Raw genomic sequence first — 22,530 nt, forward strand, 5'->3', positions numbered from 1 at the left:
AATGACACTCTCATTTCCCCCAAGTAATACTCTATAAACTATAAGTTACAAAGCAGGTACTGACCTGCAGAGATAGAGGGAGTTCCCATACCGCGAGTTCCCTACACCAATGAAGTCACAGGACTATCCCAAAAAGAATTAAAAAATAAGTTTGCTTTATCTACACCATCCATGTTCTTAGATTTTCATCACATTCCCTTCTTTGCCTTCATTTTCCCTGTCTGAAGCATCTTAATTTTTTCATTTTGCTCCCCTGATTATTTTTTTGCCACTCAGTAGTATTTTATTTTTTCCAATTATATGTAAAGATAGTTTTCAACATTTGCTTTTATAAGATTTTGATCTCCATTTTTTTCTCCCTCTCCTCTTCTCCTCCCCATACAGCAATCTGATATAGGTTATACATGTGCAATCATATTAAACATATTTCTACATTAGTCATGTGTGAAAGAAGAATCCCTCTGATTATTTTTATGATGGATTGGCAACCACAATAATGATATTCAGAGAGAAAATAAAATTTTGAGATACTGCCATAACTAATGAAGTCTGAGCAATGATGAAATAGGCTTTAATGAGGTTTGAAATGTGGTCTGAATATGACAAAAAGAAAATCAATATGGAAAAAATGCTATCAGTCATGTACAAGAAAAGTCTTTTAAAGCGGTAATGTACAAAGAATTGTCTGACAGTTGACAGAAAAATTAGGGTTTTTGTCATATGATCTCTTGATATTATAACTAAAGTCTTGTAAATTGGTAGCTAAGTGCTTTGGGTATCTTAAATTTTGTTTCGATTGGCAAGTGCTGAGGCCTTGTGCTGTCAAAAAAATCACAAATCTACCTTTTTCACAATCAAAAGGAGATTAGGCCCATTTATTTGTTTTTTGTTCATTATATTTTGCTTTGGTTTTTGAGACTGAATCTTTGTATCTTGCCTAAGACAGCTTTTACTGGAAGCATTCACCTATTAATGATGAGGGTATGGGAGCTTTGGCCTTCTCCAATTGGAGAGCTCACCCTGCCTTAGGCAGCATGCTAGTCACCTGACTTGGTGAGAACACTCCTATGGCTAAAACCACTACCTGCCCTCAGGCAGCTCAGAGCTTCAGAGCTGAAACAGCCTCTTCAGGAGCCAGGACACAGGGGTGGCCACCACAGCTGCGGGTGGAGTGGACAGAACACTCGATCCGGAGTCCGTAAGACCTGTTCAAATTCTAGTTATGTGACTCCACACGAGCCAATTAATTTTACCTACAGACATAAAAAGGAGGCATTATCACCTATTTCCAGGGTGATTCCTAAGAATCAAAATATTTGTAAAGTGTTTTGCAAACCTTAAAGTATAAATCATAGCATCACCATCATCATCATCATCATCATCTCCTTAAAATTAGTTGTAAGAATACGGTTGTATGTTTCTGGTCAACCTGTAGCAAATTTTGCCAGAGGAGGAAACCTAGATGTCGAGAAAAGGGGTCTGATTAATCTTTTAAAAACAGGAAACTTTGGGAAAAGTATTCACAAGGGCCACATAAAGGGGAATATTTGATTTTGCTTCACCTTAGGAAAGCACTTCATAAATGGAAAGACGTAAGTAATTACAAAATCACAGAATCTCAAAGCCGGAAGGACCTGTTAGGGAACCTCAAGCAATTCTGGCTTCTACTTCCTGTGTGCGCTGGGCTTGACCACTGTAAGATCCTAACAAGGACCAAGCAGCAAGTGCCCAAGGAAACCTCTTGCCCACAAATGCTCCACCAACTTTTGCTGCAAAGGTTCTAGAAAGGGAAAGTATGCTGCTCCCAGAAGTAGCAAATGCCATTCAGAGGCCAAAATACTTGTTAGGGGTGTTTTCTTTACCTCCAGGCTATAGCTACCCTTTGGCAATTTGTGATCATGTTTGCTGGGAGGGAGAGAGACAGAGATAGAGACAGAGTGACAGAGAGAAGGAGGAAGTAAAGGAGGGAGGGGGAGAGAGACAGAGACACAGAGAAAGAAAGAGAGACAGAGACACAAAGACAAAGAGAGGGAAAGAGAGAAGGAAGGGAGGGAGGGAGATCAGCTACAGTCCAGACCCAACCTTGCAGGCTCCTTTATTGACAAGTTTCCATTTTAGTTAATAATGGTCTGTTAAGTGCCAGAGTCCCTGCCCTCCAGGAAGCGGCTCCTTTTGTGGTACAAGAGACAGATTCCCAGCCCAGGGATGGAGAAGGTCCTGGAGGCCATCTCGGCCAGGCCCTCCTCTGGACCCCTTTAGTCCAGACACTTAACGGTCCCTTCCCAGAGTCACTGCCCGCATAGCCAAGGCCAGAGCCGGATTTAAGCCCAGGCACTCCGACTTCCTGTGGGGCCCTCTCCCTCAGCCAGCTGCAGCAGGCTCGGAATTGGTCTCCAGCCTCTGGAGCCTCCTCTATTCCCACCCTCAAAGCCCAATCGCGCCCCGCCTTCCTCTGGGAAGCCCCAAAGTCCTTGGGTTCTCTCTTGTCCGACACTGGCGTCCCTTCACCAGATCCTCCCAGTCAGGAATTCTCCTCATCTGCCCGGGGACTGGCCACAGCCAGAACTCAGGCTCCACAAGCTGGGCCTCCCAGCTCTCTCTTTTGCCCCGCTGCTGGGCTGGTCCTTCAAACACTGCCGGGCCTGTGGGGCCTCAGGGCCGGGCCCGTGGGGCGGGGCACATGGGGCCTCAGGGTCGGGCCTCGGGCTCTGGCACACTTCCTTCTGACTAGGGACACTTGCTCTTAGGAACACCCAAGGTGTTCCTAGGAACACCCAAGGAACACCCTCTTCTCCCTGTCTGGGACTGCCGGCCGAGGCAAGGGACTGCCGGCCGAGGCAAGGGACTGCGGGAGCTCTGGTTTCCCTCCCTTCTTTTTCATGGCTTGTGGCAAAGATGGGACAGTCACCCACCTTCCCACAAGAGTCCCTTTAAATCAGTATTTTCATTGTGCTTCGGGGTTTGTCTTCGTCCTGTCTTTTTGTCTATGTCTGTGTTTGCACAATGTCCATGTCATATTTGTCCTGTTGTCCTGAAAGATTAAAATGCAGCCAAAAAGAAACACTTTTAAGGGCTGTGGCTCAGAGAGAACACTGGGAAAGGTTTATTAACTAACTCCCACCTCAGGCTTTCCATGGGAGAGTAGGAAACAAAAAAGGAAACGCCTGTAAAAACTTTTTTTTTTTTTTTTTTGGCCCCAACACTGGACAAGATGGGGTGACAGAAATAAAGTTAGATAATAAAAACATAAAAACATCTTGGCAGATTCTAGAGGTTTTGAGATTAATCATTAAGGAATTTAGCAGTTAACCATTTTAAGTTTGCAGGAAAGAATTCCGGAGACTTTGGAGTAATTCCAGGAATTCATCCCCATTTAGAACATCTTAGTAAGTTTTGAGGTACTATGCTGTAGATTTTAAGGGAAAATAAGGATTAATGCCAGTGTGTCTTTTGCTGGAGTCTATTCACCCTACCATTAGCTCTTTATTTATCTTAATTATCAATTCCGTTCATTTTTGTTGGAGATCACCAAAGAAAAACCTCATACAGCATTCTTATTACTCTATGATCAGACTTTTTTAATATGATTGGCTACCCCAAATTGGAATAGATCAGCTCAAGAGAAATTAGGGTCTTATGACTAGAGATATTTTTCTGATTTTTCTCCCCTTGATCTCTCATAGTTAGTGTTTTTACCACTTATACTATATACTTCTCTGTGGACATTTTGCATCCTCAAGAAGAATATAAGCTTCCAGAGGGCATTTCATTGTTCATTTTTGTCCCCAGGGCCACACAGAGTATAAACAATAAGGCTCAATGAGCTTTACTAACAATGAGCATTACTTAACAATGAGCTCTACTAAACTCAACTGGATTTTTTAGAAGGAATTATTGTTTAGGTATAGTTTGGATGAGATAATCCTGGATATTCTTTCCAATTCTAAGATTCTATCATTGTCCTTCAGTTCATTGAAATGTCAGAAGAGAAACAAAATTAATGGGAGGTCTAGGAATTATGATACTTCTCTGTTAAACTATATTTTAAAATCTATATTTTATCGTTCAAAGATATCAGTTTTTTTTAATCAGATAAATTTGGTTTCTTAATTTGTTTTCATGGATAGCTAAAGTATACATGGACAAATAGATAGCTTAGAAAGATAAATTTAGATGGGGTTTAAAAAAAAACCAGTTATCTTTACTTTCCTTAACCTTTAGTTTCCCCTTGGTATTCTTTATATTTTATTTAGGGAAATTCCAAAGAAAAGATACTGGACAAAAGGACGTCAGTAGTAAGTACAGCCTCTAACTGTCCAAATTTCAGACTCCCCAAATCAATAGAAAACATTGGAACAGAGATGTATTTACTAAGTGTTTTCTGAGGGTGATGGCAGTAGTAGAACAAGATGGCATCTCCATCTGTTGTAACAGTCACCATATCACCAGTAAAAGAGGGAAGTAGAAATTCTTGTTACATGGTGGCACAGAGACCTAGAGGTTAGCTGGTCTTATCTATTTAAAAAAAATCTGGATGTAGCATTTACACTTTGCTTATATAATGTTGATAAAAGGAAAAGGGGTGGGAGAGACAGTTAAAATGTAAAAGGCAGCTTTTCTTAACTCTAGAATAAGCTCACACAATCAAATGAATAATTTAACCAGCAGAAACTTCACCCATACAGAATGCTGCCAATAGACCAATGGCGGTTTCACTTCAAATTTGTAGGGCCTTTAGTCAGTAGGGTTCATCTGCATTTCTAACACCTGCTTCAGACACTTGTGAAGTATGGTGCTATCTGGGAAAAAGTCGGCTTTTATCTTCTCACTGTCCAAAGGGGGAGAGGGGAAATGCAGTCTGGAAAGTAATTACTTGGATTAAAAGTGATAGGCATCCACAAAGTGTGATTTTGGGGGATAGGGCGAGAAATGGGAAGGTATTTTTATGTGTTTCACCAAAAGATCACTGAAAAAATGAGTCACTTTAACAGTTTTTCTTTATATGAAATTTCCCCTTAAAATAGAAATATCAATTTTACTCAATAAAAAAGGGGAAAAATTCATTATCCTATGTGCAATCCATAAATGTTAGAGCTCTTTTTTAGGGTAAGAATACTATCCTCAGTGTGTTGAAAAATAAAATGGGAAAGCAAGAAGAATTATGAAGACCACTTATTAAATTGTGATACCTCTTTAGTACATGTTTAATAGAAATATTGCTATTAATTAATAATTGGCATTAAGAAAGGATATTGGGGATTTTGTACTCCTTAATTTAAAGATGAGGAATCTGAGTCCCACAGAGAAGGGACCAGGAGGTAGGGGGAGAGAGTGACCATATAACAATTTCTCTAAAAAGTAGAAATAAATGAGACCATGAGAAGGTTCACTACTTAACCAAATGAGGAAAAGTAATGGATGGTCAAGTGGAGAAGACGATAGAGTAGCAAAACTATGGGATATCTCTCTGGATTAAATGGGAATGGTTTAAGGAAAGGAGGTAGTAGGAAGAATGGGACAGTGAAAGGATGAGAATGAAGGTGTACTATATGTCCCAAAGGGCCTTCAAACCATCTAACCTAAAATCCCAACAAATCTGAGCTCAAACCCTGGCCAGTCAGCTCTAGCACTGAAAGAGCCAGAAGAATTAGGACAGGATGGAATCTCAAAGATGATCTAGTTTAGGGGCTAATAACTTAGAATCTCTACACATTTCAAAAATATTTTGATGACAGTATATAAATTTAATTTGTTTCCTCTACAAAGCCTACATATTTGGCTTTATGCACTTAAAAACATGATTCCAAAAAGGGCTCCACTAGGGCTGCCCAAGGGGACATCACAAAATAAAGCCTAAAAATCCTTCATCTAGAAAACTACCCACAAGCCTTCAGATGAGGAAACTGAATCCACAAAGGAGAACAGACTCAGGTGAGGTCCCATGGAAAGAGCCAGAATTTAGCCCCTGAAGTCCTCGGGTTCCATATCCAGTGGGTCGTTCCCTGACACTGTGTTCCACTGCATTGACTATCTCTACAGCATCTCTCTCACATACACACAAATGCCTCACTTACCTGACATAAACTTCCAAGTTACAAAATCTCATCCCTTAAGCACATTTAAAATTAAATTGTAATTATCTGTATGAAAATTTTTCTAAAACTTATTATAGACTTCCTTTCTTGCCTTAAGAAGCAGACTATATTAATTACAGCTTAATCGTTCCTTTTTTTTTTTATGCCTACAGGTCATTAGAATAAACAGTTCTCATACTGTTATTATACAAAGGTGTTTTCTGGGGACACTGAGGCACAATCCTGAGATGATTTTGCTCCTTAATTGGGACCAGGCTATTAGGTCTTATACTTACAGCTCTTCACATAAGTAAAATAGAAAGATAAAATGCTTTACTTTGTGCTAAAGTACTTTACATAGATAATATACAGAAACATAAATTTAGAGTTGGAAGGGGACTTAGTATCTCTGAGTCCAGTCCCTTGATTTAGGGGATGAGTAAATGGAGGACAAAAGCAGCTAAATGGCTTACAAGCACTGAGTGTCAGAGGCAGGATGTGAAATACCATGTGACCGCCAGGCCAAAAGTCAGCTAGCAAGGGTTTCCATTGTGAAGCGCCCTCCAGGTGCACCACAGCCCGCAGTAGCATCTTCAACTTACTTTCGAAGAAGAGCTGAAGGTTGCCCACAAAATTAAGTTTTTTAAAGCATTAGTCTTACTTTTATACACAATTCTAAGTCCAAAAGTCCAAGGGTGACACTTCTGTCATGGAATGAAACATCTGGACCATTTTCCTCTTGGCTAGTGCTTTTCCCTCCTATTCAGAGTTGTCCCTATGTTTTAGATGCTGGGGAGGCAAGAAATACATAAGAATATAGAAACTGAACATAGTTTTGTGGGTATCCATGTAAGCATCCATTAATCCAACCATAATTACATGTCTATAATGTATAATACACTGAGTGGGGGCATATGTATCCATACACATATCTTGGTTTTTGATTCTAGAAACTGACGGTACCTATATTTTATCTATACATATCTGTGTGGTATGTATAACCATAAATAGCTCCCATCATTACATGTGAATGTAATCAGAAATATGGTTTCAAATCAATCACAAATACAAGCTCCCCAAAAGAGGGAAAAGCACTCAAAATACTGGACAGCTATTTACTGCTCTTTTTAGTTTCCATGCCTCAAGATTCCATGCCTCCTTCTCCCACAGTCCCTCACAGAGATACCACAACCATCTCTATTCCCAACACTTTTCACTCCTGTTCAACCAACTCCAGGGAATCTCTGTTATTCTATGCTCAACTATGATTATGCACCACTTAAGGTTCTTCACAATCCCTTCTTGCCTTTCCAAATTTCTTGTCCATGCACAATCCAACAATATCAGTCTATTTGCTCTTCTAATTCCTCTCTTCAGGCCTGTGCACTGACCCTTATGTCTGGAATGCTTTCCCTCTTAAAATTTTCCCCTTAGAGTCCCTGGCTGTGCCCAAAAGGCTTAAAAATTGCCCATACTCTGACCCAGCAGTGCCATTACTAGATTTGTATTCCAAAGAGAGCAAAAAAAAGGATTGATATGCACACAAATATTTGTAGATGCTTTTTTTTTTTTTTTGGTAGTTGTAAAATAATTGAATGTTGAAAGGTTGATCCTCAAATTAAGAATGGCTGAATGAGCTGGAGTATATAAAGAAAAACCTGGGAAAACCTATATGAACTGATGCAAAATGAATAGAATCAGGAGAATAATGTATGTAGTAAGAAGATTATTGAAAGAATAATCAACTGTGAAAGATTTAGCTATTCTGATCAGTACAATGATCCAAGACAATTCCAAAGAACGAATGATGAAAAATGATATACATTTCCAGAGAGAACTGATAAGTCTCAGTGCAAAGTGAAGTATAATAGTGTCACTTTCTTCTTCTTTTGTAACATGGCTAACATGTAAATGTTTTGTATGATTTTACACATATGATTGATATATTCCTTGCCTTCTCAATAAGTAAAAGGGCTGGAGGAAAAATTTGGAACTAAACACATTTTTTAAAAATGCATATTGTGTGTACCCATTTATTTGCATGTGTTCTTCTCCATGGGTATGTAAGCTTCTTAAAGGTAAGGACTGCATTTGTGTTCCCATCATTTCCCAAGCACATTACTGCCACACAGTTATGTTATGCCCATTTCCTTTGGGCCTCACACCAGAAAGTATTCTAGAATAAGTCATTTTGGAAAGAGAGGTAACCAATGTCTCATTGGGACACAAGGGACAAATGGCAATAGACCTCTAGCAGTTGAACCCCAACCTCAATCTGTAAATCAAACAGGACAAGATGGGGGTTTTACACAAGGGGTAGGAAAAATAAAGCAGTATGTTCACAGCCTTGCCATTCCACCAGTATGAAATTCACATGATGGTTTGTAATAAGGTCAAAGGACTTTAATTACATCCAGGGGATCTTTATTTACATTTACAAAACCAGGTAAAGACAAGTGCAGGAAAACTAGTGAATTGTTTGCCTTCCCCAACCCCAAAAGTAGTAATAATATTATAATGATATCAAAATATGTTCAGAGGAAAAATATTTGACGCAAAATAAATTCAAAGAAAACAGACATTAAACACATATAGATCTATTAATAACTTACTGGTCTTACTGTTGTCTGAGAAGCAGAGAAGTTGTAACACTAGTCTGTGGTCATGCAGTTAGTGTTACCAAGACAGGATTTAAACTTGGGTCTTCCTGGAATATAGGATCCACCTTCACCTCTCTATCTACCCTACAACATAGGTACAATAGTTTGAATTGGAAAAAGAACCATAATAGGCCTGTCTTAATTCATAATTTAAAAAAATGTATTTTTATTACTTTCAGTAACTTGAACTATCTGCTAATAAAGTGTTTCCATATAGAGCTCCTTCAGGGTCAGTTTCAATGAACAGATAAAACTCATTTGTAATTAGCAACACAATTTGCCCATAAACAATTAATGAGTTACATTCATTGAAAAGAGTTTATCTCCACAAGTAGTTTAAGTATGTCCACCACACTCTTGTTTACATTATTAATTTGCTTACTGGAAAATTCTCTCTACAGAAGCAGGATAATGAAGCTCAAGTTGAAGTACCATAAATTCTGAATTGGTAAAATCTGAGGTATTACCTAAATTGGGCCCCTGAAGAAAGAGAAGGATTCTAAAAGGCGTATGTAAAGAACTTAACCAAGCCTCAGAAAATGACTTTATAGTACAAAAGTTAATATTCATGATGATAACCCGGAGTCATCAAGAAAATATTAAACGGTTGATGACAAAAAAGTTAAATGATTACATGCCTGACAAAGGAAAATGTGCTTATATTTGAAATATTTTTATTCCAAAATTGTGAATTTGTTTATCTAATGTGAAACCTAAAGGAATAAAGGATCGTCTATATTGAAAACCTTGTTACCTAGAGGGATTCTCCTAAAAGTTCCTTTCATAATTTTATTTGGCATGTTTTTGGGTATCCCAGTCCACAGAAGCTCCCTTTGAGGATACAGAGATTTCCCAACAAGAAATAGACTGATGCATAAATGCAGAAAATCAATGAGCCCTTGTTTGACATATTTTATTTTATATGTAGGAAAGTATGACGTTTTAACTTGAGAGACTCAAAAGTGAGGGGGTGGGTGAGCAGAGAAAGACAGGAAAAAACATCTCTTGATCAAAAGATTAAGAATACAACCAGATTTCTAGAGAGAACAGGGTACACCCTATAATTATGTGACTAGAACAGAGTCTTGGTCGTCCAGTGGGATGATGGTCACACTTGGCAGGATAGAGGAAGAGGAAGAAAAATCCAGAGGCTGCCCACCTGAGAGAGTGCCAGTTTAGGCCAGGTTTTCCTTGCTTCTGTTTTGTAAGGAAATATTTGGGTCATCCAACAAAAAACAATTCCTCGGAGGGCCAGGGTTTCTACAGGCAGTGGCTGAGTCTCTAGCAGGTGCATCCGATGAGTATCTCATTACTAATATCATAGATTAGAAGGCTTCAGGTACCAAAATTACATGGGGAAATGGAAGTATTCAGACATAGGGATTCTGGAAAATAAGAGACTCTTCTTTTTCTGCCAGGAAAGAAAAGAAACAGCCAATCCTGAGAAAGATTGGGCCCAAGAACAGAGGATTTTTGGGCTACCATGCTGTGCATGTATATATGTACCGACATACAAAATATACTGGCTGAAAACTCCTACATGGGCTGGAAAAGTTCCCATTATTCTACCTTGAAAATTAAATTAGTTTAAAAAAAAACAAAGAAAAACTTCTGAAGATAACTGAGAGGAAGAAGCACTGGGAATCATGCTGAATTTTCTCAGAATATGTGACAATGAAGACCATTCCTTATACCGGTGACATCTCTACAAAACATTCTTCCAGAAGACAATCCTAAAGACATCCAGAAGCAATTTCTAGAAGCAGAAGCTTGAATTTCCAGCTACTGCCCCTTATTGTACACTTGGCTGTGGGCTTGGGAGGCCGATGCGGGAAGAGAATAAGTGAGACAAAAACTGGAGATTTAACCTCTGGTGTTCCCCTAAGGACAAACATTTGTCTCCTTGACAGCGAGGTGAAAGGGTTGCGGGCCGGCATCCTGGTAGCCCAGCTCCTCTCTCTCTGTACCCTGGGGACAGCTGATTTCTAAATAGGCATCATCTGAGCAGATGATGATGATGAGCTGTGTGAAGGACTCGGGGCTGGGGGCTACCCTGCATAAGTCAGGCCCGGCCTACACGGAAGCCCGCTCTCCAGCAGTGTCACAGAGATTCGCCACTGGCTGATAGGCATCCTGAGCTGCAGCTCGAGGCTGAAGTCATCAACCTTATAAATTATCAACTAAACATTTGCCGTCCAATGTTATGAACAGGGTGGTTCTCCTCAACAACCGTTAATGCTGTTTTATGAAATGGATATCCTCAGACTGAGCATTTTTATTTTCTATAGAAACCTCTAATTTTTAGGGTTTATGATTCTGAGTAAGACTAGCTGCAGGCTGAAATCCAACATAAAAATGAGCCCAATTTTTACTCTCGATGAATACACATATCTCCAATTAGCATTAATGTGATCATGCTCATGCATCAAAAAGAGTAATAGGAACCGTGACTTCGCCTAAAAGCAAGGGCCCCCACTGTTTTCAAAAGTGAAAATAACAGGAGCCAGCTAGAAAGTAAGGGCTTGGAAGAAAAAGAAAAACAAAAAGCAAAACTCGGGTATTGATTTCACCTTAGAAATTATAGGTATTAGTGAGCTCCTTTGATGGAAGGAACTTAGCCTACCGTGTCATGTTAATACTTTTACTATGAAAAATTGCAAAAGCTATTTGACCTCAATCAACATAGAATAAAAATGCAAAATATCTCCTTTTCTGTTGAAATGTTTACTCAGAATCTCCCAGCAGAACTTCTAAGCACTTCATAAATAGAAAGACAGAAATAAGAATAGAGAAGACAATGAACGTTGGGGAGTACCATGAACTCAAATACATTAAAGAGGAGAGTTGATTTGGGCAGTGACTGGGGGCAAGGAGAGCCTGGTGCCAGCCATGGAGAAATCAGCGGGGCCTTGGCCGGTCTCTGGTGTGCAATCTCTCTCTGGAGAAAGTTCAGATCAGCCAGGGGGTGACCAACAATGTTATGTCTCAAAGATCCCATGGAAATACTCTGCTCTGCCCTCTCACCCCGCCTCCATCCTCCCTCCTGATCACCTTCTAGACAGCCCATGGCTATCTCAAATGGTGTTTGAGATCCAATCCAACACTTCTGACCAAAAGCGGCCCTCTCCCCCAACTCCGCCCAGCAGGACAGGGATGCAGACCAATTTAGAGTCTTCTAGAACTGGCAAGGGAAAAACAAGCTAAATAACTTGTCCAGTCACTAGTAATGTGTGTGCACATACACTCCCCCCCAAAAAAAATTCCTTCCACAGTTCTACCCACACAATCGATTTGTAAGTTATATATTAACACAGTGCTAGACGGACAAGTCCCCAAGAACGATACATTTTTGGTACACGTCTTTGATGCAATTTTGTTTGAAACAAGTATCTAAATTTGTCATTTCCCCATTTGCTCTTCAGTCATGTTTGCCTCTTCGAGATCTCATTTGAGTTTTCCTTGACAAAGATATGAGAGTGGTTTGCCATTTCCTTCTCTCTCGTTAATTTTACAGATGAGGAAACAGAGGCAAAAAGGAGTAAGTGACTTGCCCAGGGTCTGAAAGTAATGCAAGTGGGAATTCCACACCCTAAGTTTGATGTGAATGGCCCCCAGGAACATATTTGTTGATCAAACTATAGTGTAAATAAGAGCGCTGGACACTGGTACCTAACAAGAAAATCAGGTGACAATTAGATCAGAAAGGATTGGGTTTGAATTTCATTTTTTGTTTTTTTAAAGAAAGTTCAGTTATATCAAATTGAATAATATTCAACAAACACTTATGAAGCACTCAGGCATGGAAACATAAAGATAAAAATGAGACAACTGTGGATGGACGTCACAGAGGGAAAAGGACAATAATCCTAGTGAGGAAGTTGTTCTACATAAAAGAAGATTCACAATCTTAAAAAAGAACAATAGGGGCATCTGGAAATGGCCCAAATCACTGGTAATTGTGAATTCTTTCCCAGGGAACATCACTTGAATGTATATGACTGAGTTTGGCTTCTCTGGCACTGTCAGCATTTCTCAAAGAATATTAATTTATCGAAATAGTAAAATGCCTGGAAAGGAGAGGAATTTAACACTATGAGAAGTCAAGATTATGTAAATGGCTCCACTATGTCACCCTTCCTTTAGAAAATATGTTGGCTGTGTTCCAGGGTCTTTTCAAAAATTCTAGAGAACACCACTCTACACTAAGCTAAAAGAGGACACAAAGAGGCATTTTTGTTTTCTTAAGGCAAGGAAGCTTTAACTAACTGATTTTATAAGCATAAATTTGCTGCCTGGATAAAAATACGGGGGGGGCATCTTCATTCCAATCTAGGCAGGAAGAGGATAGTCGAGGCTATTCAATAACATAAATTTCTAGTTTGATTTCCAAATAATAACATCTGTATTAAGGCAACTTGTGTAGCAAGAAGAATGCCCAGCCTGGAGACAGGAAAACTTAATTTCAAGCCCCACTTCTGATGGAGGCTACACTGGGCAACAGGGCTTAGCAGAAAGAATTCTAGATTTGGAAAAGCCCTGGGTGCAAATATGAGTCAAACACATGCTGTTTGTTCAACTTCAGACAAGTCACTTAAACACTCCAAGCCTCAGTTTCCACATTTGTATGTTGAACTCAACCAACCCTAAAGTTCATTAAACTCTAAATCTCCAATCCTAAATTTTCCTTATATAAAGCTTGTGGATTCCAGTGCTTCAGGGAAATCTCTTCTCATGCCAAGGGTTCCTTAAACTGAAGACATCCCACCTCCTTTGTGTATGTGCATAATATATTAAAAATGGCCAATTTAGTAAGTCTAAGGACTGGGAATTTTCTGAATCTTCACATAAATCTCAACGTAATTCATCCTTGAAAAATCTTAACCGAAGAAATAATACAGCATTACACATACAAGAGGGAATAGACATCAAATATAAAAATCTATCTTGGACTTAAATTAAGCCTATTTATTAGAAAGTAATAGAATGGCCATGATTTACACACATTCACATATATACACACACCATAGCTACCATTTTATTAGTGCAAATTATTGTCAGTGAAAAAAAAAACATTTTCATTGATAATTTGTAAAATAATTCATATTTTTAACTTTGTTGTGATTAAATCTCTACGTGCTTATTTGGGTGTGCAGTTAATCTTCCAAATGAAAAATTTCAATAAGTTTGGAACTCATTTGTTAAAAATATTAAAATGCAATGACTTTTAATTAGCTTTCAAAACAACTAATTATTATGAGGGAAAATGGAAATTTTTACTATCCCAATTTTAACAAAAACCTTTGCATAACTGGTGGATGGGATAAAAAAAAAAAACAAATATAATCTCATAAATCCAGTCATGATATTCCTTTTTCACCTGATTCTAAGCATATTTTCCTATTATGAGAGCCATTAAATTGACAAATAAATTGAAATGAGTTCCAGGACCTAAAATTGCTGCATCTCTAAGTGTAAATTTTTTAATGGAAGCATAAATAACATTGCTTTCACTAAATTACCATTAATAATATTTTGGTGAAAGAAACAGATTTTTGTACCATTTAAAAAAAAACTAAAAAATTGGTTAAAATATTTTTAACTCATCTTTTCTTTGTGGGTACATTCTTAAGAATCTTCAACGACAGGAATTTGGAATCAAAAAAAATTTAGGACCCATGATCTCTAAAATCAGGCTATTTAAACGTTTTGGTCATGTATACTTATTGTGTATCTAATTTATATTTTAATATATTTAACATCTACTGGTCATCCTGCCATCTAGGGGAGGGGGTGGGGGGGTAAGAGGTGAAAAATTGGAACAAGAGGTTTGCCAATTGTTAATGCTGTAAAGTTACCTATGTATATATCCTGTAAATAAAAGGCTATTAAATAAATAAAAAATAAAAAATAAAAAAAAGAGAAAAAAAAAAAAAGAATTTTTCAAGGAACAAAAATCAAAAAAAAAAAAAAAAAAATCAGGCTATTTATATAACTTGCAGAGTTCTAGTAAGGAGAAAAATCTACAAATGACCCCACAGTGAATTCAGGATACCTTATAAAAGGGATCAAATATTACTGTGCAGTAAAGAGTGATGACTGTGGTGAATTCCAAGATATTTAGTGAGACTTATATGAACTTACAGAATAAAACAAAACAGAGAGAACACATAGAATCAACAAAATAAATTAAAAGCTCCCAGGAAGGAAGGTTAACTCTGAATAATGGAAAAATCAATGAAAGTCCTGGAGATGAGATAAAGAAACCTGACTCCTCCTCTCTCACAACAGAGCTAGGGGCCAATCAGGACAGAATATTATATACACTGTAAGTCAAAATTTCTACATTGCACATTTTTGCTTTAACTGAATTTCACTTTCACAGGGGAGGGTTAATCTGGGACAGATGTAAAGATGATAAGGATGATGTAAAGATACCAAAAAAAAAAAAAAAAAAAGTTAGTGCATTCAACCCCATCATCCCAATTAGTATTACCTAAATAAAGCAATAAACATTTCTCAAGGCTTTGGAAAAACAGCATGACTTTTGGACAAACATAGATGGGTGAGACATAAAGGTTTATGGTAAATATTCAGGATAGAATTATTACAAGCACAAATCATTACAGCATCATAAAGGAAAGCTCAGGTGGTGACAGTTGTTTGGAAAAATAATTCAAAATGTGATCAACGTTTAAAATGGAATGGAATGTTACAGCTGAAAAGGATTTTGGAGATTATCTCAGCCAACCCACTTTGATGACAGCATTGAGATGGGAAGGAAGCAGATTAATGACTTTTAGTTCAATTTTACAGATGAGAAGACTGAGATCCAAAGGAAGTAACCTGTCCAAAGTTGTAAATTAGTTGTTAAGTAGCAAAGCTAAATCCAATTCTCTGGCTTTAAGTCCAATATTTACTGCTATAAACCACTCACTAGAAGAGATTAAAAACAAAAGAAAACCAAAACCCTGAGGTCTGGGAGTACAAATAATTTGCCCAAGGTCACATGGAAAGTGAGTGGCAGACCTGGGACTAGAAACCATAACTACACTACAATACAGTACAACAAGTAATAGGTGCCTAGTATGTTATGTGCTAGTCACTAATTAAGAATTCAGCCCCTGTCCCCAAACTGCTTACAATCTAATGGGGGAGGGGGAAGCAAACCACAAAAGGAAGTAGAAAAGGGTTTGGTGGGGAGAGGAAAAGGCCTGGGCTTAAGGAAGATGGAGTTAGAACCAAATTACGCAGCTATAGGGAAGGGAAGAGATGGCTGAGTTTCTGAGTTCTTTCATTTTAATTTATCTCTTTCCCTTCGCCTGTTCCCCCACCTATGGAAAAGGCAAGAAACATGATATCCACAATAGATGTGAAGACATGAAAACCATATTTCCATATTAGCTATGCTGCCAAAAAACTCTTAAAAAAAAAAAAAGAAAAGAAAAAAAGAGTTTAAAAAATGCTCCATGAGATCCCCAAAGGGAGGTTTGAGGAAGGCCAATATTCCCAGCTCCATATTCTTTACTTGCCCCCTCCCCTGCCCCCTTCTCCCCAGTATCCTTCGCTTGGTAAGTGCCTCTTGGGAAGAAGCAGCAAGGAAATGCACAACTCTGGTAGGCTGGAGATTAAGCAAAAAGGAGAAAGGATCAAGCTTGAATTGATAAGGGCTTTAACACAGTACTCTGAGTTCAAGTATTTCAGAAAACAACAGCTGCAAGAAACACTAAGATTAAGCCACAGCAACAATAGACCAATAAATCTATATCGACGGATCAAGCATTCTCCTATGGAACAGAATCATTGTTTGTCCTTCGTGCTCACAGAGGACCCTGACATCAGGGAAGATATGCCGTGACAGGGAAGTGACTTGGACTTAAGGGAGGAAGGCTGGGCACGGTCACCTGCCTCTCTTTCCCTCCAGAGCCATTGGGGTCCAGTGGCCAATAGAGATCAGGACAACAGGAGATGGCCCTACATGAATTAAAACTGCAAAGGATCACAGTGATGAAATGTTCCTACTTGGCAAAAGTATCACCAAAATCATTGCAAAAACAATTATAGTAATTGAATAGCTCTAGAAAAAAGACTAATGCAAATGTGGCAAATGAGTACTAGCAAATAAATTGGGACACATGGAGAAGCTTCACATAGACCTGGCAGAAGCATTTCTACAGTGGGGCCTAAAGGGGCTTTGTCCCAGGACATTGAAATTTAAAGGGTGCTTATATTCAACATATTCTAGCAGCAATACATAAGACATCTAAGTTAATTGCCTCTTTAACAAAAATAATCAGTTAAATTTTTTAAAAACCCTACCAAATGGTGTATTTCCTTTCTGTTCCTCTCTCTCTAGAATTAGCCCCATAATATCCCTGTATCTCTGATACTTCTAAATATAGCAGTGTATCTTACCACATTCCAGATTGAATTTGTCATTACAAATTTATCTGAAAGGAACTTGACACCATTTATCTTGGGCAGACTTGTAAAGCTTTCACTGGACACCAAAATTGCTAACCAAATCTCCAAGAAATGGCATTGATCACCCAAAAAAAGCTGTGGGTCAACCTGGTAAACTAACAAGAAGTTTCATCCCAGTAACGCATCACTATGGGATGATTGGTTCCTGAGAGCCAATCAATTCAATGAACATTTATTGAGCCCCTACTATGTGCAGGATCCTGTGCAGGGATGCAAATGATCTCTTCCAGTATTTAATGAAGTTCTTCTATCTATGGTAAGGGATAAAGACTATTTCTATGTTAGTATAACAGAAAATAAGCTGTGATGGGAGCAAGGAAGAATTAGAGAATTGTTTTAGCAAATCTGAGGGGCAAATATATTTACTATATAATTGTACTCTATTTTTAAAAGATAATTTAAAGCTGAAAACCTATGAAACAGTCACACTTTCACTTACTAATTTTGTAATTCCAACCTAAAAGAGCCATCAAATTGATTTCATACAACTTATTCTTTTTGTTCCATTATTCCTGGGAATCAACTTCCCCTCCACCCTTAATATTTGCTATTTGCACTTAATATTTGCAAATTAGATTACTAAAGATCAAAGTTAGTCTTTCATAATTGCTCAATCATTCTTCTATGCTCGGCACCATTTTACACTTCAAACAAACAGAATTTTATTTTAAGTAATTCTATTAATGTCACGTGTAATATCCTAAGATAGAGACACAATTTTTTAGCAGTCATGAATACTGATTCAATTATTTTCAGGGAGCAGCCATATGTCTGGAGGTGCAAGAATACAAAGCTGGACATCCAGCAAAACCCTGAGGATGGGGAGAAGCCAAGATACTGCACCTTTATCCAGGGACAACGGAATCAGGTGAACTCTGTCTACCACATGGTTCTCCCCACGGCTGCGATTTGTATTATTTGTACTGCTAGACTCTGAGAGTCACTTTGTTTTATTGTTGTTTTTGTAAGAGCCTCTTAGACAATCTAATATGTTTACTTTTAAATTTGACATTATGTACACTGCTCTTCCATTGAGGGAGGCGCCTACAAAGCGTGCCTGACTTCTGATCACCAGCCGGTACTTCAAGAAGTCTGCCTAAAAGAGCATTGCACTTCTTCCTTGTAGCTAGCACAATAAAAAAGAAAAGAGATGTGTGTTCTTTCTTGCATTCAGGATGACAGGTCCTTCTGCTGATTGAAGTTTCAGGCTTTAAATGGATGCATTTGATTCCCTGAGAACAAAAGGGAGCAGGAACCAGACTGAAAGAACCGTGCAAGGCAGAGCCAAATAAGGCGCTTGTGACTGTCAACCATTTATTACCGTCAACAGAACAAATGGCATCCCGACTTTCCTCCAAAACACAAGAGCAAAGTTTCTTTGAAGAGATCAATGATTCCTCAAAGGCCCGAGACCAGGGATGGATTTTAAACTTGCAGACTCGGCTTCATTGTAAAATACAAAGGAGGAGCAGACACTGTGGAAAGAACCTGGGGTTCAAGGTCAAGATTTAGAAATGCACGTCTATCCTATTCCTCAGCACCTGGAGAAGTCTCCATCTTGTAGGAAGCACAGTGCTTCAACTCTCTGCTTCTCCATCTACCAGATCTTTTCTGAAGTTACAGGGGCTTCCAAATGTGGATCGTGACTGGGACAAGGCCTAAGAAGCAAACACAGACACTAGAACCAAGGAGCCACAACTTCAAGAACTGGTGTTTCACATTTATAGGGAAAAAGGGAAAACTTTGTAGCCCATCCATGTTAGGGAAATTGTGCTAATACAATAATAGCACGAAATGAGGAAGGTGATAAGCATATTAATCAAATAACAATGATGGAGTTTCTATTAGGTTTAAGGTAGTCAAGAAGTCATTATTTTAGAAGGTTAAGACTCAACTTCAGAAAATTGAATCTAAATTTCTACCAATGAAAGTGGTCATGAGTTCCAGAGAACTTATTATAAATAAGGATTAGCAGAGGGACTAGAGCCCTGATTTCAGGGGAGATGAAATTCCTAGGTAATGGAAATTTCCTTTACTAATACCTTTCTCTTTAATTTAAAATCCTGGCAGACTGCCTAGAAAAAGAGATTAAGTGACTTGCCAGGGTGGGGGAAAAGTCATAAAAGACAGTTCTTATCAGAGACAGGACCTGAACTGATATGCTGGCCTTTATTATAAGAATTACCAAAAATTCTTCATATTTATTCATTCTATTCAGTTTATTTATCACAAATATTTGTTCACCAGTTGCTATGTATAAGGAAGCTAAGTAGGTGCTAGGGATACAAAAATCCCTGCCCTCAAGGAGCTTATAGTCCTTTGGATTGGGTGTGTGTTTAGAGAATATAGTATGTGCACATAAGAAAATAATAAAGTAAATGTAAAAACAAATTTTAAAAAAGCACAAGTAACTTTGAGAGAGAGGAGTATTAACTACTGGGAAAGGATCAGAAAAATCTTCAGGTAGGAGGTATACTTTGAAGGAAGCCAGGTCTTCTTTGAGATATTTATTGATTTATTTGTTTGTTTGTTTGTTTTCGTCAAAGAGATGTATACAGACAAAAATTTTCACAGTTTGGGGAATGACATTTTAAAAATTAATTTTAAAAAAAGATAAAGGCATATGGCATTTGTTAAAGGGTAATAAAATAACTTCAGTCAATTGGCTAGTTCCAAACCACTGGATTTCTTTAAATAGTAATGAAATCATTGCTTTTTTAAAAAATCCATCATTATTAAAATAAAAAAAAAAAGTTGGCTGAGCCTCTCCTAAAATTAGATTAGTAAGTTGCTGGTCATTCCCATAATTAAATCTATGTCACAAATTTGCAAGAAAAATGGACACTGTGACTAATGCATTTACTTGCTGCAGAAGTCCTGTCAAGTAATATAAGGCATTATGCTGTTAAAATGCAATAGGTACAGATTCTATACATTTTTATTGAGCAACAAAGGCCATTTTATGTTTAGGATGACTATTTTAGATAAAACCTTATAGGAGAAACAAATCTACAAAGCAATTACCACAATATTTCTGTGCTAAAAATATTGCTTGATGTGTAAACACAAAGGCATAAAGGCTTTCTGCCTAGGAAAGGCAAGCACAAGCTATACATGGATTGATTGACTGAGGAGAGAGTTCCTGTTGGATCATGGAGATTTCCTTTGTCCTACACTCTCCCATTCAGAAAGCCTCCCTTCCCAAAGTTTGTTTGTTTGTTGTTTTTTCTCTCCCCCCCCCCCCCCCCCCCCCCCCAATCCTTAGAGGACGAGATTAAGAAATCACCTAGAGCAGGGATTTTTAGACCTTTTTGTGCCCTGGACCTCCTCTGGAAATCAGGTAAAGTCTATGAACCACTTTATGTCTATAAATGTTCATAAATAAGTTAGGGAAATTGTAAATTTCTGTTAGAACTTAACAAAAATAAAAATAAAAATGTAATTTTTCCCATTCAAATTTATGGGCTGAAATGCCAGGATGCTGTTGTCTTGAGTGGTTATTTTAAGCTTTTATCCTTATCTAACTTACTACATATTAATGTCACACTTTATCAACCAGATTATAATCTAGTTGAGATTGAGAACAGAGACCATTTCTTAAATGTCTTAGTTTCTCCCAAGGGAATTTGTCAGGTAGTAGTAGAATAATAAGCATAACAACAACAAATCACATTATATAGTGTTTTATCTACCAACCTCATCATTGGATCCTCAAAAATAAATGTGCTGGTACTTTACTATCCCCATTTTACAAAGGAGGAAAATAAGGCTTAGAGGGGTTAAATGCTTTTTCCATGATTACAAAGCTACTAAGTAAATGTCAGAGGGAAAATTCCCATCTAAATCTTCTAGACTTAAAAGTTTAGGGTTATTAAACCTATATTAAACCTATCCTGCTAAGTTGCTTCTCTAATGGGTGTCCAACAAATTATCTGCCATTTTACTTTGGTGCTAGTGTTCCAGCTGTGATTCTGTTCTTATTCAAGTTATTTCAATTGTGTATGAAACTTTGTGACCCGATTTGGTGTTTTCTTAGTAGAGATACTGTGGATTTTCTTCTCACTAAGTGATTTGCCCAGGATCATATAGCCAGCAAATGCCTAAGGACAAATTTGAATTCATAAAGATGAGTCTTCTTGACTTGGTATTTTATCTACTACCCACCTAATTGTTCCACCAATATTTTTCAAGAAGAAGTACTTATTAAGTGCCAGCTGTATATAAAGCATTATACTGTATGCTAAGCTTTCACATCTAGGTTTAAACACAGTGTATAATGACCCAATCAGCTGCTCTGTTATCCTGTTAAGTTTACCTTATGAAACTAACTTATTAAGGACTTATTAAATGCTTAGTGTTTGTATAGCACAGTGGTGAGTGCTAAGTTTTTGCATCCCACTTCAAATACACTGTACAATGTTATCCTATTAGCCCTCTAAATTTACCTAAATTCTCTAGCATTTTAAAGATGGGCAAACTGCTTTAGTCACAAAAATTCTGTGAGGTAGGAAACATGCTACTATGATCAAATTGGAGTTCAGAGGGCCAAACTCTGAAGGTCACACAGTTGGAAAGAGAATAAGCTGGGATTTCCATCTAAATTTCCTCATGCTTCATCCAGCACCCTTTTCACTTCGCTTAAAGTCAATTTCCTAATGGCTATTTTAAAACTGATCCCTTCACACTGAGTCACAGTGGCTTCAGGTGAACTCTTACACTTCTTATTCCTTGAATTTATATTCTTTTTCACACTTCTCACGATTTAAAAGAGCTTAGTCACTTTCCTTTAATAATTACATAATGACATCCTGGAAAGATGGACATATTCAGAGTTCTCCCAACACTGAATGAATGTGCCTGTCTTCCCACTATCTCTCCAACACTGACTGCTGCTGCTAATTGATTCCATTTCTTGCCAAATGGCAGGGAAATCAATGTGAAATCATGAAGGAACAGGGACTGAACTGTTTATAGCCTTCAACAAGTTGGAAATATAACTCAGGAAGGCCAAGAACAAGAACAAAGGCCCAATAATATCCATAATATCCAAAATATCCATAACAACACCACTTGTAGCAAAAAAAAAAAAAAAAAAAAGGAAACAGAGTGAGTACTCATTGATTGAAAAATGGCTTTAAAAAAATCTTGTACTATAGAAATGCAATGGGATAGTTTTGTACAGTAATAAAAGACTAAAAGAAAAATTCAGAGCAACCTGTAGGAATTAATTATTCTTATGATAAAAGACTTGTAGAATTAACACACAATTAAAATTACAAGAACTAAGTGAAAAACAAATGGTCTCAGGTAACACA

At 37.8% G+C, this 22,530-nt stretch overlaps 1 protein-coding gene across 6 annotated transcripts in view; it reads right to left on the reverse strand.

The window, feature by feature from the left end:
• Nucleotides 1-22,530, reverse strand: part of SLC10A7 (solute carrier family 10 member 7) — a 250,878-nt gene that overhangs the window by 144,746 nt on the left and 83,602 nt on the right. Inside the window, exon 6 of one of the 6 annotated variants that reach the window (XR_004230007.1) lies at nt 8,687-8,818. The exons of the other annotated variants lie outside the window; for them this stretch is intronic. The gene's annotated coding sequence lies outside the window, so the exon portion shown is untranslated. The remainder of the gene's footprint in view (nt 1-8,686; nt 8,819-22,530) is intronic. 6 annotated transcript variants of the gene reach the window in all.

This window comes from Sarcophilus harrisii, chromosome 6 (genome assembly GCF_902635505.1).
Source record: "Sarcophilus harrisii chromosome 6, mSarHar1.11, whole genome shotgun sequence".
In the NCBI taxonomy this organism is placed as follows: domain Eukaryota; kingdom Metazoa; phylum Chordata; class Mammalia; order Dasyuromorphia; family Dasyuridae; genus Sarcophilus; species Sarcophilus harrisii.